This window comes from Cetorhinus maximus, chromosome 13 (assembly GCF_964194155.1).
Source record: "Cetorhinus maximus chromosome 13, sCetMax3.hap1.1, whole genome shotgun sequence".
Classification (NCBI taxonomy): Eukaryota; Metazoa; Chordata; class Chondrichthyes; order Lamniformes; family Cetorhinidae; genus Cetorhinus; species Cetorhinus maximus.
Window position 1 is genome coordinate 35,500,454 of NC_135891.1, and position 14,337 is coordinate 35,514,790.

General features: G+C 43.5%; 1 long non-coding RNA gene across 1 annotated transcript; it reads right to left on the reverse strand.

Annotated features, from left to right (window-relative positions):
• Positions 1-1,756: 1,756 nt before the first annotated feature.
• Positions 1,757-13,266, reverse strand: LOC144689175 (uncharacterized). The gene is made up of 2 exons (XR_013578585.1): positions 13,168-13,266; positions 1,757-3,153 (listed from the first exon to the last, which is right to left on the reverse strand). It is a non-coding gene; the product is annotated as an uncharacterized LOC144689175 (long non-coding RNA).
• Positions 13,267-14,337: the final 1,071 nt, after the last annotated feature.

The following is a 14,337-nucleotide window of genomic DNA, read 5'->3' on the forward strand; positions in this document are numbered from 1 at the left end:
AATTGAATTGCTCCTTAGGAGAGTCAGCAGGGACACGATGAGCCCAATGGTCTTCTTCTGTGCTGTAACATTCCATGATTCTATAATTCTATGATATCTGTTCTGTCCCCAGGGCAGGAACTGGCCTGATACTTCTTGGCAGCACATTTTTATATTTGTTTAGGGATATTGAACTATGACACTTTATTGGCTGCGTGCAAAAGATGTAAGAACCAAGAGAGTAATAGATATACTTTATGACACACAAAGCTATGGAACTATTAATTCACATTGTTTGGTAGGGGCACGATTAGGACTTAGATTAAAAAAAAACCTCAACAGCAGATTTGAAGCAATAAATATTGATATAGCCCATTCAGCTGGTTTATTACTGGTGCTGCGGTTTTGTTTTACAGTTTGGAATGTCTGGCATTTTTTGAACATTTTATTGCCACCACGTTGTAAAATTTCCTTACATACTTTTGACTTATGAAAATTACTGTTTTCAAAAATGAAACTTTATAAAAACAATGAAGAAAGGAAAACCAAAGTTCAATTAAATATATTTAGCCAGTTACCATATTTCTTACACAATGTGAGAAAGACCATGAATCACAAACAATATAAATGGTATTTAAGTGCAGAATTTCCTCCCATACAAGGGCAAATTATTTCTCTAAAACTCTTCAGTGGTGATTTCATAAGCAATTTTGCAGATTATGTTGCTCTCCTTTCAGCAACTCTTGTAGTATAAGAGGTTAATTCTAACTGTGTGATATGCTAATGAGAAAAAGCATACATCATCACAGGAAGTGATGCAATGTCTCATGATCTTGGTCTCACTTGTAGAACCTTGTGGCAAGATGAAGCCGCAGCAAGTTGTTTCTTAACACAGTTCGTATTTTCCTTACTCAGCAGACTCTATAAATATTTTATATTAGCACGAGGCCAAGAATGTTATATGGTGGCAGCGAGTAAAAAAACTGTAAGCAGATCAGTACATTATAACACGTGATGGGTAGCTGTGCAGGTGGTATTCTAGTCAGGCAAGGGATTAACGAAGAAAAAACTATGTACGATAAAGTAATAAAAACACTTGATGCCTACATGAATCTATGAAAGAATACTGATGTCGAGCAGGCCAAATTTAACAGGTGTACCCAACAACAAGGGAAAGTATTGATACATTTATCAGTGACCTAAATAGACTTGCAGAGAACAATGAATATGGCAGCTTAAAAGATGAACTAATCCGGGACAGAATTGTTGTCGGAGTCTTGGATGAAGCAGTGTCTGACCACTTGCAGTCGAGAGATGACTCAACCTGAACAAAGGCAATTCAACTGAGCAGACAAGCTGCGGTCAGGAAGCAGTCAGTGATTCGGGCCGACAGGAAGAACTATATCCCAAAAATAGCTGACTCAGTTGAGTATGTTAAATTTAAAAGCAGAGAGGTGGCTGTAAAAAAAAGCAGGGGGGGCAGGAAGAATGTCCATCAACTGCCCCAGCTAACTAAGGTCATTGTGGTGGGAAAAAACACAGGCATGAAAATTGTCCCGTCAAAGTGGTCAAGTGCCATTTTTGCAGAAAGATGGGTCACTACCAGGCTATGTGCTGCAGCAAGAAGCTTATACAGAATAAACAACAAGAAAAGCCTTCAAAAGGTTGCAAGATCCATGAGGGAAAAGATATCAATGATATTGAGATGCCTCTCCTTGGGGAGATCCAGGAACCAAGCAGAAGCTACTGGAGTGTTGATATCCAAGTACAGGAAACAAGACACGTTTTAAGTTAGACACAGGTGCAGCAGTTTTGTTTTTTCTGATGCTGAACCATGGTTGGAGAAAAGTTCTCTCCAGTCATCATGCAAAAAACTTCACGGGCCAGGGGGTACAGAACTCAAGGTCGTAGGAGAACTGAATGCAGCCCTTCAATATAGGGAGAGAAAAATTACTGAAACCTTATATGTAATACTGAACCAGAGTTGTACACTCTTAAGCAGGAAAGCCTGTACTGACTTACATCTGATTTGCAGAGTAGTGGAACTGGAAAGCTGAGAAGATCAGTGTAAAAACTTCAGTGCTGAATTTCTGCAGTTATTCACAGGACTAGGAAAGCTGAAGACAGCATATCACATCACTTTACACCCTGAAACAAAGCCAGTGCATCTGTTTATACCCAGAAAAGTTCTTCATCCACTCTTGCTAAAGGTAAAGAGAAAATTGACTCTATGTTGAAGCAAGGGGTATTTCACCTGTGACAGAACCAACAAGTTGGTGCTCGGGAATGGTCCCAGTGCCCAACCCCAACCCCAAAATGCAACGGATCTATCAAAATGTGTGTAGATCTTACCCAGCTGAACAAAGCAGTTGAACATGAAGTTCATCCTACGTCGTCTGTGGACGAGAGCTTAGCAAAATTAAAAAAGAGCTCAATCTTCATGAAGCTAGAAGGAAGTAGTGGTTTTTGGCAACTACCTGTTGATGAAGAGTCTAAGTTGCTCACAACCTTCATTACACCGTTTGGAAGGTTTCCTTTCAACAGGTTACACTTCAACATCACATCAGCACTGGAAATCTTCCAAAGGACAATGTCAAGTATTCTAGAAGGACTGGATGGAATCATATGTCACATGGATGATGTCCTGATCCATGGATCCACTTGGACAGAACATGACAGTCGAGTTGTGCTGCAATACCTATAGGAAGTAGGACTTAGAATCAACAACAATTGCAAATTCTCGCAGTTGACTGTCAAGTTCCTTGGGCACATTGTGGATGCAAATGGAGTCAGAGTTGATCCACAGAGGACAAGAGCAATCAAGGAGTTTCCAGCTCTCTGGTACATGACTGGGATCCAGAGGTTCATGGGGATGGCAAATTTTGTCGGCAAGTTTTGGCTCATCTTAGCTGTTGTCAATGAGCCACTACGTCAACTGTTATGAGAGGGCAATACATGGTGCTAGGATGAAGCACAACAGAAGCCTTTTGAGAAAATCAAACAGATGCTGATATCACCTGATATTTTAGCTCTCTATGACCCAGAGATATCCACTATCATTGCTGTAGATATATCTTTTACATGATTGGATGCTGCACTCTTTCAGATGCAGATGAATGGAAAGCATAGACCAGTTTACGGCTCATCCCGTTCACTGACAGAGACCGAATAGACCTGTACAGTAATAGAGAAGGAAGTATTAGCTACTACATGGGCTTGTGAAAATTTTGCAGATTATGTTCCTGGTCTCTACTTCAAGATGGAGTCAGACTCCCAAAACTTGCTGACACTCTTAAATTCTAAGGAGTTAGCAAAAATGCTTCCATGAGTAAGATGATTCAGGCTGAGGATGAAGGTTTGAACACAAGAACAGAAGAAGTAGGAGCAGGAGTGGACCATATGGCCCATTGAGCCTGCTCTACCATTCAGTGTGATCATGGCTGATCTTGAGCTTCAACTCCATTTTCCTGCCCATATTCCTTAATTCCCTGGGAGATCAAAAATCTGTCTATTCCAGCCTTAAATACATTCAATGATGGAGCATCCACAACCCTCTGGGGTAGAGATTCCAAAGATTCACAACCCTTTGAGTGAACTAATCTATCCACATCTCATTCCTAAATGATCAGCCCCTTATTCTGAGACTGTGTCCCTGTGTTATAAGCTCCCCAGCCAGTGGAAGCAATCTCTAAGTCTCTACCCTATCAACCCCCTCAGAATCTTGTAGGTTTCAATGAGATTGCCTCTCATTCTTCTAAACTCCATAGAATATAAGCCCAATTTACACAGCCTCCCATCATAGGGCAACCCCCTCATCCCGGGGACCAAACTAATGAACCTTCACTGCACCGCCTCCAATGCTAGTATATCCTTTCTTAAATGTGGAAACCAAAACTGCACACAGTATTCCAGATGTGGTCTCACCAAAACCATGTATAATTGCAGTAAGACTTTTTTATTTTTATATTCCAAACCCTTTGCAATAATGGCCAACATGCTATTTGCCTCCCTAATTGCTTGCTGCATCTGCATGCTAACTTTCTGTACTCCTTGTGCGAGCACGCCCAAGTCCCTTTGAACATCAGCACTTGCAAGTTTCACATCTTTTTATTCTGTTTTTCTATTCTCATGACCAAAGTGAATAGCTTCACACTTCCCTATGTTATACTCCATTGGAAAGACAGAGTATGTTCCAGGAAAAGAGCAGACTACAGCAGATGCTTTGCCCTGTAACCCAGTGGAAAGACCTGAACAAAGTGATGTAGCCCTTGTTAAAGAAGTAGAAACCTTTGCATTGAAAACAACCATAACGCTACCAGCAACAACTCATGACTGACTGAAATCAGAGATGCATAGAAATCTGAAGAAGAATGTGCTCTGGTTAGAGTACTGTGTCAAAGGATGGCCAGAGTATGTGCCACACAATCCTATTCACAGACAGTACTATGAACAGAGAGGACACCTCAATGTAGTTGATTGTTTACTCATCTATGGCAAGAGATTGGTCATTCCGAGACTTGATATACTACAACAATTGCACCAAGGACATTTGGGCATTACAAAATGTTGATCCAGAGCAAGATATTCTGTTTGGTGACCAGTCCCTCAAAAGCATCAGAAGAGATTATATCAAACTGTATTACTAGTGCTATTCACTGTCAGGAGACAAAAGGACTGTTGATGTCATCTTCCATTCCATCAAGACCATGGGAACGTCTTGGGGTAGGCCTCTTTAAACACGGAGGTAAGATATTCTTGAGCATAGTAGACTACTACTCCAGTGGAATGACTACTCCAGCAATTGCAGGGTCACACTCCTGAAGCAGTGATTACTCAGGAGGTATTTGCAACATGTGGAATCCCAGGTGTCTTAATCTCAGGCAATGGACCACAACGAATATTTTAAAGAGTTTACCAATGAATATTTTAAACAGTTCACAACATCATATAGAATTGTCCATTCTACCAACTCACCAAGGTACTCTCAAGTTAACAGTGAATATGAAAGAGGAGTGCGTACTGTGAAAGCACCGCTGAAGAAGAACGATGACATCCAACTTGCACTTCTCACTATTTGTCTATCATTCAACTCCACTCCAAAATGGTTTAGCACCATGTGAACTCCGAATGGGAAGATGACTGAGAACTCAACTCCCTACTCTCCCACACACACTTGTGCCGCGAATAAAGCTGATGACTTGGACAAAGTGAGAGAGAAAGAGGATAAGTATTGTTCCAGCCTGATGTGGAACTAAGACAAACGTCACAAAGCATGCAACCTAGCAGACCTCCAACCAGGAGAGCTAATTTGGATCTGAGACCAAACTTGCTATGGACAAGTGGTTGAACGGAAACCACATCCACAGTCCTACTTCATCAAAACAGATAATGGTTTACAGATGAGCACTGGTTTACAGAAGCTACACAGTAGGAGCAGTATCTACCATATTGAACAGACCAGAGATGCTGCATTAATCTACCAATCCAGATGACTGCCGTATCGGTGAATCTGATTCATCTATTAGAACACCTACCGCTCAGCAAAGCCTGAGAGATCACCCGCAACATTTAAATCCCCAATCTCCTCCAAAGGAGCGGAGGACCCATTCAGGCAGACTTTTGAAATTGTCACAACAGTTGCCTTATAAAAAAGAAATGAAAGTCAAAGACTTGGTGGAAATGTAGAATAATGGAGAGAAACAGAGATTTGGGGGGAGATGTAGTATAAGCAGTTAATTCTAACTGTGTGATATGCTAAAGGGACACAGGATGTGATGCAATGTCTCATGATCTTACTCTCTCTTGTAGTACCTCATGGCAAGATGGAGTCACAATAAGTTGTTTTTTAATAAAGTTAGTGTTTTCCTTGTCTCAGTACACTCTGTAAATGTTCTCTTTTAGTACAATGAGACTAAAAATATTATACCTGGGAGGCATTTGGCTCACGCTGTATAGTTTAGGCAATGTCACTAAATTCTATTTGAGAAACAAGTAGATTGCGCAGGGACTTTTCTGCCTTTGCTAATGTTTGTTTTTGATCAACACTTACAACTTATCTTGGAGTAATTTGTCTAGCAATGAATATGCTTTCTGTAAATGTAATAAGCTCGCATGGTTTCACAGTTAAATATACATGGAATAAATTGCTGTCACAATGATTAAAATACTAACTAAATTAATTATCAGTGTGTTGTCTTGTCTAAAATAAGCCAACCTGAAATTTTCCTCCAAATTTTGATGCTCTTTTTGCACTACAACGCTCATTGAAGCAACAGTTTATATCTTCAGGCCTGTTAGAAAATGTGGATAATTCATTTGTATAGATAAGAAGTGTAGTAATTATAGTTTTATTTAGTGTGTAATGTACCTTTAAGAATAATACTTGCTAGGGAAGACCATATGAACTGTCGTAACCAATAGGAGAGCAGCGCGGGCTACCTCAGCAGTCAGTGTAGAGATAGAGTTGGAGTTGAAAACACATGTAATTGCTGCTGAGTATATTGTAAATAAACTTAACGTTTCCACCCAAGAAGTGTCTGCAGATCACTAATAGTACAACTCGGCCACCAAGAAAGTAATATTTGTCTGCCTGTTTGAGACTTTAGACTGTTACAACATTTGAGCAGGGGATTTTTAATTGCAGGTTACGGCACTGTGCCAATTTTAGCATCCAAAACTTTATGAAGCACTGCTAATACTTATAAGGGATGTTGTAAATATTTTATACGCTTCATAATATGTCCTTGACATCGATATCATATAACCCATGGTTGATAACCTTATATAGTGGTGTCATTATGATAAACAGCAGAATATACAATACTCAGGTAAATCTCCCCCTCACTTGTAGGGTTAATTATTTTGACCACATCCTGTTTTTCACTAGTCAGTAACTTATTATTTAGGGAACAAATTCCACTCTTGCTTTTCAGATATTTGTTAATGGCAGCTTACACCTCTGCCACCTTTTGCTGTGATTAACAGGCTTTCGACAATCCTTTGTGTATTCTTGATTTTCATAGAATTATACATCATGGAAGGAGCCATTCGGCCCATTGTGCCTGTGCCAACTATTTGAAAGAGCTAGACAATTAGTTCCACTCCCCTGCACTTACCTTGTAGCCCTGGAAAATATTCCCCTTCAAGTACTTATTCAAAATTCCCTTTTGAAAGTTACTATTAAATCTGTTTCCCTTCCCCTTTCTAGTAATGTATTCCAAATCAAAACAACTCACTACATAGGGCGGAATTGTCTGATCCCGTTGGTGGCGGGTGTGTTGGGGACAATTCGGCATGAAGGCCAGAAATCGGTTTCATGCCAGCATGAAAGCACAGTGGGATCATCCGTCATGGTGGAACACCAATCCTGCAGGAGGCCGGCGCGAACCCGATTTGCATCCCAGTAATGGTACGCAAAGTAAGGCACGACCGGAATCATAACCCCACACCCAGTTTACCATTACGCTGGCGGAAAAACATGTCAGCCCAGAACACGTCTGGACAAGTGTGAAGTGGAGAAGTCGGGTCTTACCGTTAGGGCCTTGCTCAGATCGTGGACATCCAAGGAAAAGATGATGCTGGAACCCTACAGATATCAGGCCCTAGAGGAACACGTGCATTGCATGCTGGGTGGATCCTCATGGACTTGGCTCCACCGTGAAGCAGCTCTCGGAAGGTGGGAGGTTCTGTTGATGCTTCGGAAGATCACGGTCTTGGCCAGTGCCATAACCTGCAATTGGCTACGGATGATTGGCAATGGGGGGAGAGGAAGGTCTAGGTGTGAGTGGAAGATGGCAGTGCACTGGGGGGCGAGGTTGGGAGTGGGTGGATGAAGGTGAATGGGGTTGAAGTCGGGAGGGGGTAGATGATGGAGGTGGACAAAGGTGTCAGCTGGGGTGAGGTTGGGAGGGGGAAGAAAGGAGTACAGGGGTTTGAGGGTGTAACAGGGGAGATTGCAGAAAGTGAATGCAGTGTGGGCTGGTAAGTGTAGGGGGGAGGAAGGTGTCCAGGGTGAGGTCGGAGGGGAGAAGGTGTCCAGAGGGAGGTTGGAGGGGAGGAGGTGTCCGGCAGGAGGAGGGCGGTCGGCGGTGGGGGGAGGAGGGTCGGATGGGAGAAGGGTGATAGGAGGGGAGGAGGGAGGTCGGAGGGGAGGAGGTGTCTGGGGGGAGGAGGGAGGTCGGAGGGGAGGAGGTGTCCGTGGGGAGGAGGGAGTTTGGAGAGGGGATGGTATCTTCCCTCAACCCCCACCAACCTTGAAGGTCCTGGATTGCTTTGGTTGACCTCCTGTTGGCCAGCTGGTCCCTCTGCAGTGACAGAGAATGAGATTGAGGGAGTCACAGGCAAAGGGGACTCGGAGGGAGCAGACAGCCTCTGAAATTCCTGAATGAATGACCCAGGGGTGTCCAGCTGTCGCTTTTTCTCCCTTGGGGTCACAAGGGCCCCGGTCTGACTCCTCGAGGGGAAGGAGCACCTGGAGGGACTCTGAGGTGCCCTGTTTCCCTTTCGTGTTGCCAGTGCAGGAACTCAGCCATGGCTACCGTGATGGAGTGCAGGTCTGCACACATCTCCGCATTCTGTTGGACCAGGACCTCCATGACGCCTGCCATCCTTCCCATGGAGACTTCCATGCATGCACTTGTGGGAACCAGTCAGAGAGCAGGCGGACGCACTCCATCGACTCACGAGCCACTCTATTGAGGGCTTCCAGCAGCTCTGCGTGATGCTCCCCCACGTTCTGCTGACTCTCCAGGATGAGTTGGAAGGCCAAATGCAGAGGCTGATCATCTGACTCGAACCTCACAGGTGCCTCTTCCCCAGCAGTCCTCCGAGTGCCGGGGAGCTCGGCTGAACCTGCCTCCTCCTGCTGCAGATACGTGTCCAGGCAGTGACCACCAGATTGAGAACCCGAGCCTGCTCTAGATCTAGGTCTCACCGAGGTGTAGGTCTCTGCGCTGGTGGAGGGTGTGGGTAAGCGCTGTGATGGGTCTTCCAAGCTGCTTATTCCAGCTCTTCAATGGGGAAGGTGTCCTCTTGGCTGGAGGTGAGTACGTGGATGGAGCTGAGGGACTGGCTGGCTGAGGGTGTCGGTCCCTTGGCAGACCTCCCTGTGAACAAAAGTAGAGATAATTAGTGCATGGCAGCAGAGTCAAAAGCAGGAGAGAAAGCACTCACAGTTGTGTTGAGAGAGGGCTGATGTGGTGCAGGATCCTCAGGTGAGTGTTTGCTGTCGAACTCACAGTCGCCGCAGGCACGGTCTACGTCCTCACCAGTCAGTGCGATGGCACACTCCTCAAATTGAGTGAGGGGCCTAATATGGGCCACTCCACCCAAGTCTGGAACCTTTTCCTGTCATGAGCCAGCTTCTCCAGCATGAAAATAGACGGAGAGAGTGTGAGCAGGGCGCATGGCACTGTGTGGAATGTTTGGTGAGCAGAGCTATGGACGGGATGAGGACATGAGCTCCAGAAGATATGAGCCTTAAGGAGATGTGAGGGTGTGTGTGAGAGTTAGTGGTGTTGTCCCTTGAGGTGTGAGATCCATGTGGATGAATGATGGATTTGCGAGTGTGAGAGTTGAGAGTAATGAGATGGTTGACTTACCCTGGCGGAACGGATGAGATTGTTCATCCTCTTCCTGCACTGGATGGCTGATCTCTGTGCTCTAGCGCTGACTGCTGCTACCGCCTCCCAGGCTGAATTGGTGGCTCTGGTAGACCTCCTGTGTCCAAATCCGGGGTAGAGGACATCGTGGTGGCCTTCCACTGCATCCAGCAGGCGCCCCAGAGAGGCATTACTAAATTTGGGGGCTGCTACCTTCTTTGCTTTCAGGGCCATTTGCCACCTGAAGTAGTCCTGGTCTGAAGTCATGAAGCAGGCTGTGCTCTGGTGTGCACTTTAAATATCACTCCCGGAGTGAGGAAGTGCTGGGGTCACAGCGTGGTGTGCAAGTCCAAGTCAACTTGCCAGTGATCCGGTGTGCTTCCTGTGGATGCATTATTAGTGAGGCAGGATGAAATAATTATAGTTTTGATAATCATAGGACTGTAGCTTTAAGAATAATCCCGTGGTGTAAGATCACATGATATTTGTAAACCAATGAGTTAGCAGCGTGGGGAACTTCTAGGAGAGAATTCTTCTTTAGTTATAGAGTGAGATGCACATGTCGCTGTTGCTGCTGTCTTGTGAATAAAGTTCAATGTTTCCACCAAGAAAAGCAGCCTGGAAAATCAACTCTATAACAAACTGGTGACGAGGATAAATCAGATCTGGTGCTGTCTCTCGCCCTGCGATTGTGAGTATCTGAGATAATTAAAAAGAAAGGACAATTTACTCATCCGAGATGCCACAGTTTGGCAGAATCAATCCCTTTGAGCCAGCCATAGACGACTGGTCTCAGTATATAGAGCATCTTGCGTTCTACCTTCAAGCCAACAAAATCACAGGGGAGGAAAAGAGAGGAATTCTCCGGAGTATTTGTGGGAGCAAGACCTACAATTTAATTCAAAGCCTGATGGCCCCCAGTGCCCCTGATTTGAAGACCTTCAATGAATTAGTAGACCTCATTAAGGGACATTTTCAACCCAAGCCCTCAGTCACAATGCAGAGGTTCAGGTTCAATTCACAGAATAGAGCCCCGGGGGAGAACATTGGTACCTATGTGGCGAAATTAAAACAATTAAAGAATATTGTGATTTCGGTGAAACCCTGAATGGCATTCTCGGGGATCATTTGGTCCGTGGCATGCAGGAGGATGCTGTTCAGCAAAGGTTGCTGGCTGAAATGGATCTTGATTTTAAGAAAGTGTTAGAAATAATGCTTGTGATGGAAAGCGCTGCAAGGGATTCACAAGCAATTCAAGGGGCGCAAAATGGCGCTGTTTTCCTAGTTAGGGGGAACAGTCAGCTGAAAGTGGCGTGAAAAGCCAGGACTCTGCCGCAAAGTGGGCAACAGCTCCCGGTAACTGAAAAGTTAGAGGAAACAGCTTAGCAGCAAATTTGAAAACTCATTTTTATCAACGTGGAAACAATCGTACTCCCAACGATTGGCAATTTAAAAAGGTGGAGGGTTATTTTTGTCCCAAAAGTGGGCTCATGTTGAAACATTGCAAAGCAAGATTAAAACAGGCTCCCAGGCAACAAATGACGTCCAATGAAGTATATAGTGTGGAAGAGCCAGAAACAACCAATTGTGACATTTATTCCTTATTCAACATGAAAGTTGGGAAGACAGAGCCAATTACTGTCACACTGCAAGTGAATGGTAAATCCTTAAAAACGGAAGTAGACACTGGTACTTCTACCACTAGTAGGAGAACACACTTTCAGATATTTAAATAAAGGTGCTCAACAATTAAATTTGGAACTAACCTCTGCCAAGTTGAAAATATACACAGGCAAAAAAATCCAGGTAAAAGTAATCACCAGAGTACCTGTTTATTATAGACACCAAACAGCATAACTACTAGTGATGGTATTAGAAGGTGAAGGACCAAGCTTTCTACGTCAAAATTGGTTGAGGGAAATTAACCTTGATTGGCCAGTGAGATTTCAAAAGGAAGCAGGAAGAGTTCCTGAGTTGAAAAAGGAACAAGGCAAGGTACTTCAGAAAGGGAAGAGAGAGTCCAAGGGCTGCAATTGGATGAAAAAGGAATGTGTAACGATTCAGCAATCTGAAGAATTGAAAACTGCCTTAAATAACGACATGGAAGAACAGCAGAAGAAACTCAAGGAGACTCTGCTGAATGACAGAATTCAAGGTGAAGTGAGTGAGTTTTGCAAAGAAAAGGAAATCCTGTTGAAAGACCTTCACACACTACAAGGAACCCTCAGGTCAAAGTTTGTACCTTTGGAAAATTACGAAGAGAAACAGGAAGAATTTAACGTCCCTCTGAACAAACTGAAGAACCAGTTGGCAGAGAAGACATAGCAATATTCAAGGTTCCAGGAGGAAGCCAACAGATACAAGAAGGAGACAGAAGAGCTGAAGAATCAGCTGAATGAAGCTAAAGAGGCCTTGAAAGGGTAAGTCGTAGAACTTTCCAACATGCGAGTAGGTAATGAAGTCATGGGTAGCTCAACTACTGAACTAAGACAAGTTGAGGTTTCACCTGAGAGAAGTCTGGCCGACGTGAAGTTAAAAAAAAGGCCAAGACTAAATTCTGTGGTCGAAAGAAGATGACACATAGGAAGAGGATGCAGAATTACTGATGAGGTGCTGTCTTTGAACTAGACTAAGCCTGATACATTCCAATTTGGAGGGAAAGGTGGAGAAAAGTCAGGGAACCAAAAAAATTACTCAATTTGCATAGTCGTGAGTGACAATTTACTGTTGGAGAAACAGTATATGTAAGGAATTTTGGTGGAGGACTGAAGTGGTTACCTGGTGAAGTAAGCTCTGTTACTGGACCATTATCGTACCATGTGGAAGTGGAGGGCTGGATCACCCATAAGCATGTGGATCATTTAAGAAGAAGGGAGATACCCCAACAAAATGATGTTCCACCTGTAACCATTGCTGAACCTGTGGTTCCTGTTGAAGTTGCTCAACTAAGAATAGACATGCCCAATGTCTCAGTCGGAGTGGACGACACTGAACTACCTGTGCCTAATGAGGTACCTGATGTTAATGCGGTTCCAGAAAGTGTGGTTCCTGCAAAAGAATCGGAAGTCATGGAGTTAGGATGTTCTACACGAATCGGGAAACCACCTGAAAGACTGAATTTGCAATTTCATGACCTGTGTAAATATTGTAATGTCATGAGATAAATATCCTTGTAAATACAAAATGTACAGAAAAGTGAAAGGGGGAGGAATGTAGTAATTATAGTTTTGATAAACGTAGGACTGTAGCTTTAAGAATAAACATGATCTGTGTAAACCAATGGGTTAGCAGCACAGGGAACCTCTAGGAGAGAGTTCTTCTTTAGTTATAGAGTGAGATGCACACATGTAGCTGCTGCTGCTATCTTGTAAATAAAGTTCAAAGTTTAAGAAAAGTTGCCTGGAAAATCAACTTTATGACACAGGACGTGCCGGGAAGGGAACTGTAAGTTATTCCTACCACCTGGGTTCAGAGGCTTACTCTGGATATCAATGACCCAAAACTCGAGACTTCGCCCAAAACAACTGCACTTTATTATTTGATTTCTGTTACAGGCAGCTCAATAATGCTTATACCAGTGATTACTCACCACATGCTTTAGTTGCTTGGTTTCCCTGAGAAACAGACAGGATTGGGTGATCAGTCTATCCTTGTCCGTTCTCTGTTCAGGTAGCTCATCTTGTCTGGCTGCAGCGATGGCCTTGAGCTTAACAAACACCGTGCTTAAATATGCTTCTGCTTCCTGCCCTGCCACGTACACACTTTCTGACTGGCTCCTTTCTCTGATAGCGAAGGTCCATGATTGGCTCCTTTATCTGATAGCGAAGATCCATGATTGGCTCCTTTCTCTGATAGCGAAGGTCCATGATTGGCTCCTTTCTCTGATAGCGAAGGTCCACGATTGGCTCACATTCACCCCCGGCAACCCTCCCTAGAAGAACTCTCTCCTAGAGGTTCCCTGCACAGCTAACTCACTGGTTTACACAAATCATGTTTATTCTTAAAGCTACAGTCCTACGTTTATCAAAGCTACAATTACTACATTCCTTCCCCTTTCACTTTTCTGTACATTTTGTATTTACAAGGATATTTATCTCATGACATTACAATATTTACACAGGTCATGAAAGCAAGTTTGGCTAATCTCCTCCTAGATCTGCTTGCGTCAGCACCTCCCCCACTTGTCCCTGGTTCCACCAAGCAACCATTACTTAAGGGTGATTACAAACTGCCAAATTTCTACTTATTAAATGATATACTAAACAAACAGCAAGCATCAGTCGCATTACATTAAGGCATTACCTTTAACTTAACACAATATTTGTAATCTAGAAGGTTACAAACTGGGGGCAAAAAAACAATTGTTGCCTGGCCTTTAACCATTTGTTGCCTGGCCTTTAACCAATCATCTTCCTAATATTAGCACAAAACCATGAACACAGCATAAAGATTCACTGTTAACACATTTGCAGAAGTTAGCCTATATTAGCTTTATAAATAATGTTAAATGGTAATTGTAAGCTTAGCTTTTCCCTGTATCCATAAAAGCCTCCACAATGTAATGACCCTTTTATTATATTCGAAATGCTGAGGTTGCCCACAGCTGTCCACCCTTTAAGTACATATTAGTCACTCTAGACTCCAAATGTGCTTACAATAATTTCCACATTTCCCACTCCTCTTCCTCTTTTCCCTTTAAGGCCTTTTCCATTAACCTCCTCATCTCCTTGTTTTTCGTCCTTCACCGGAAGGTGCAGGT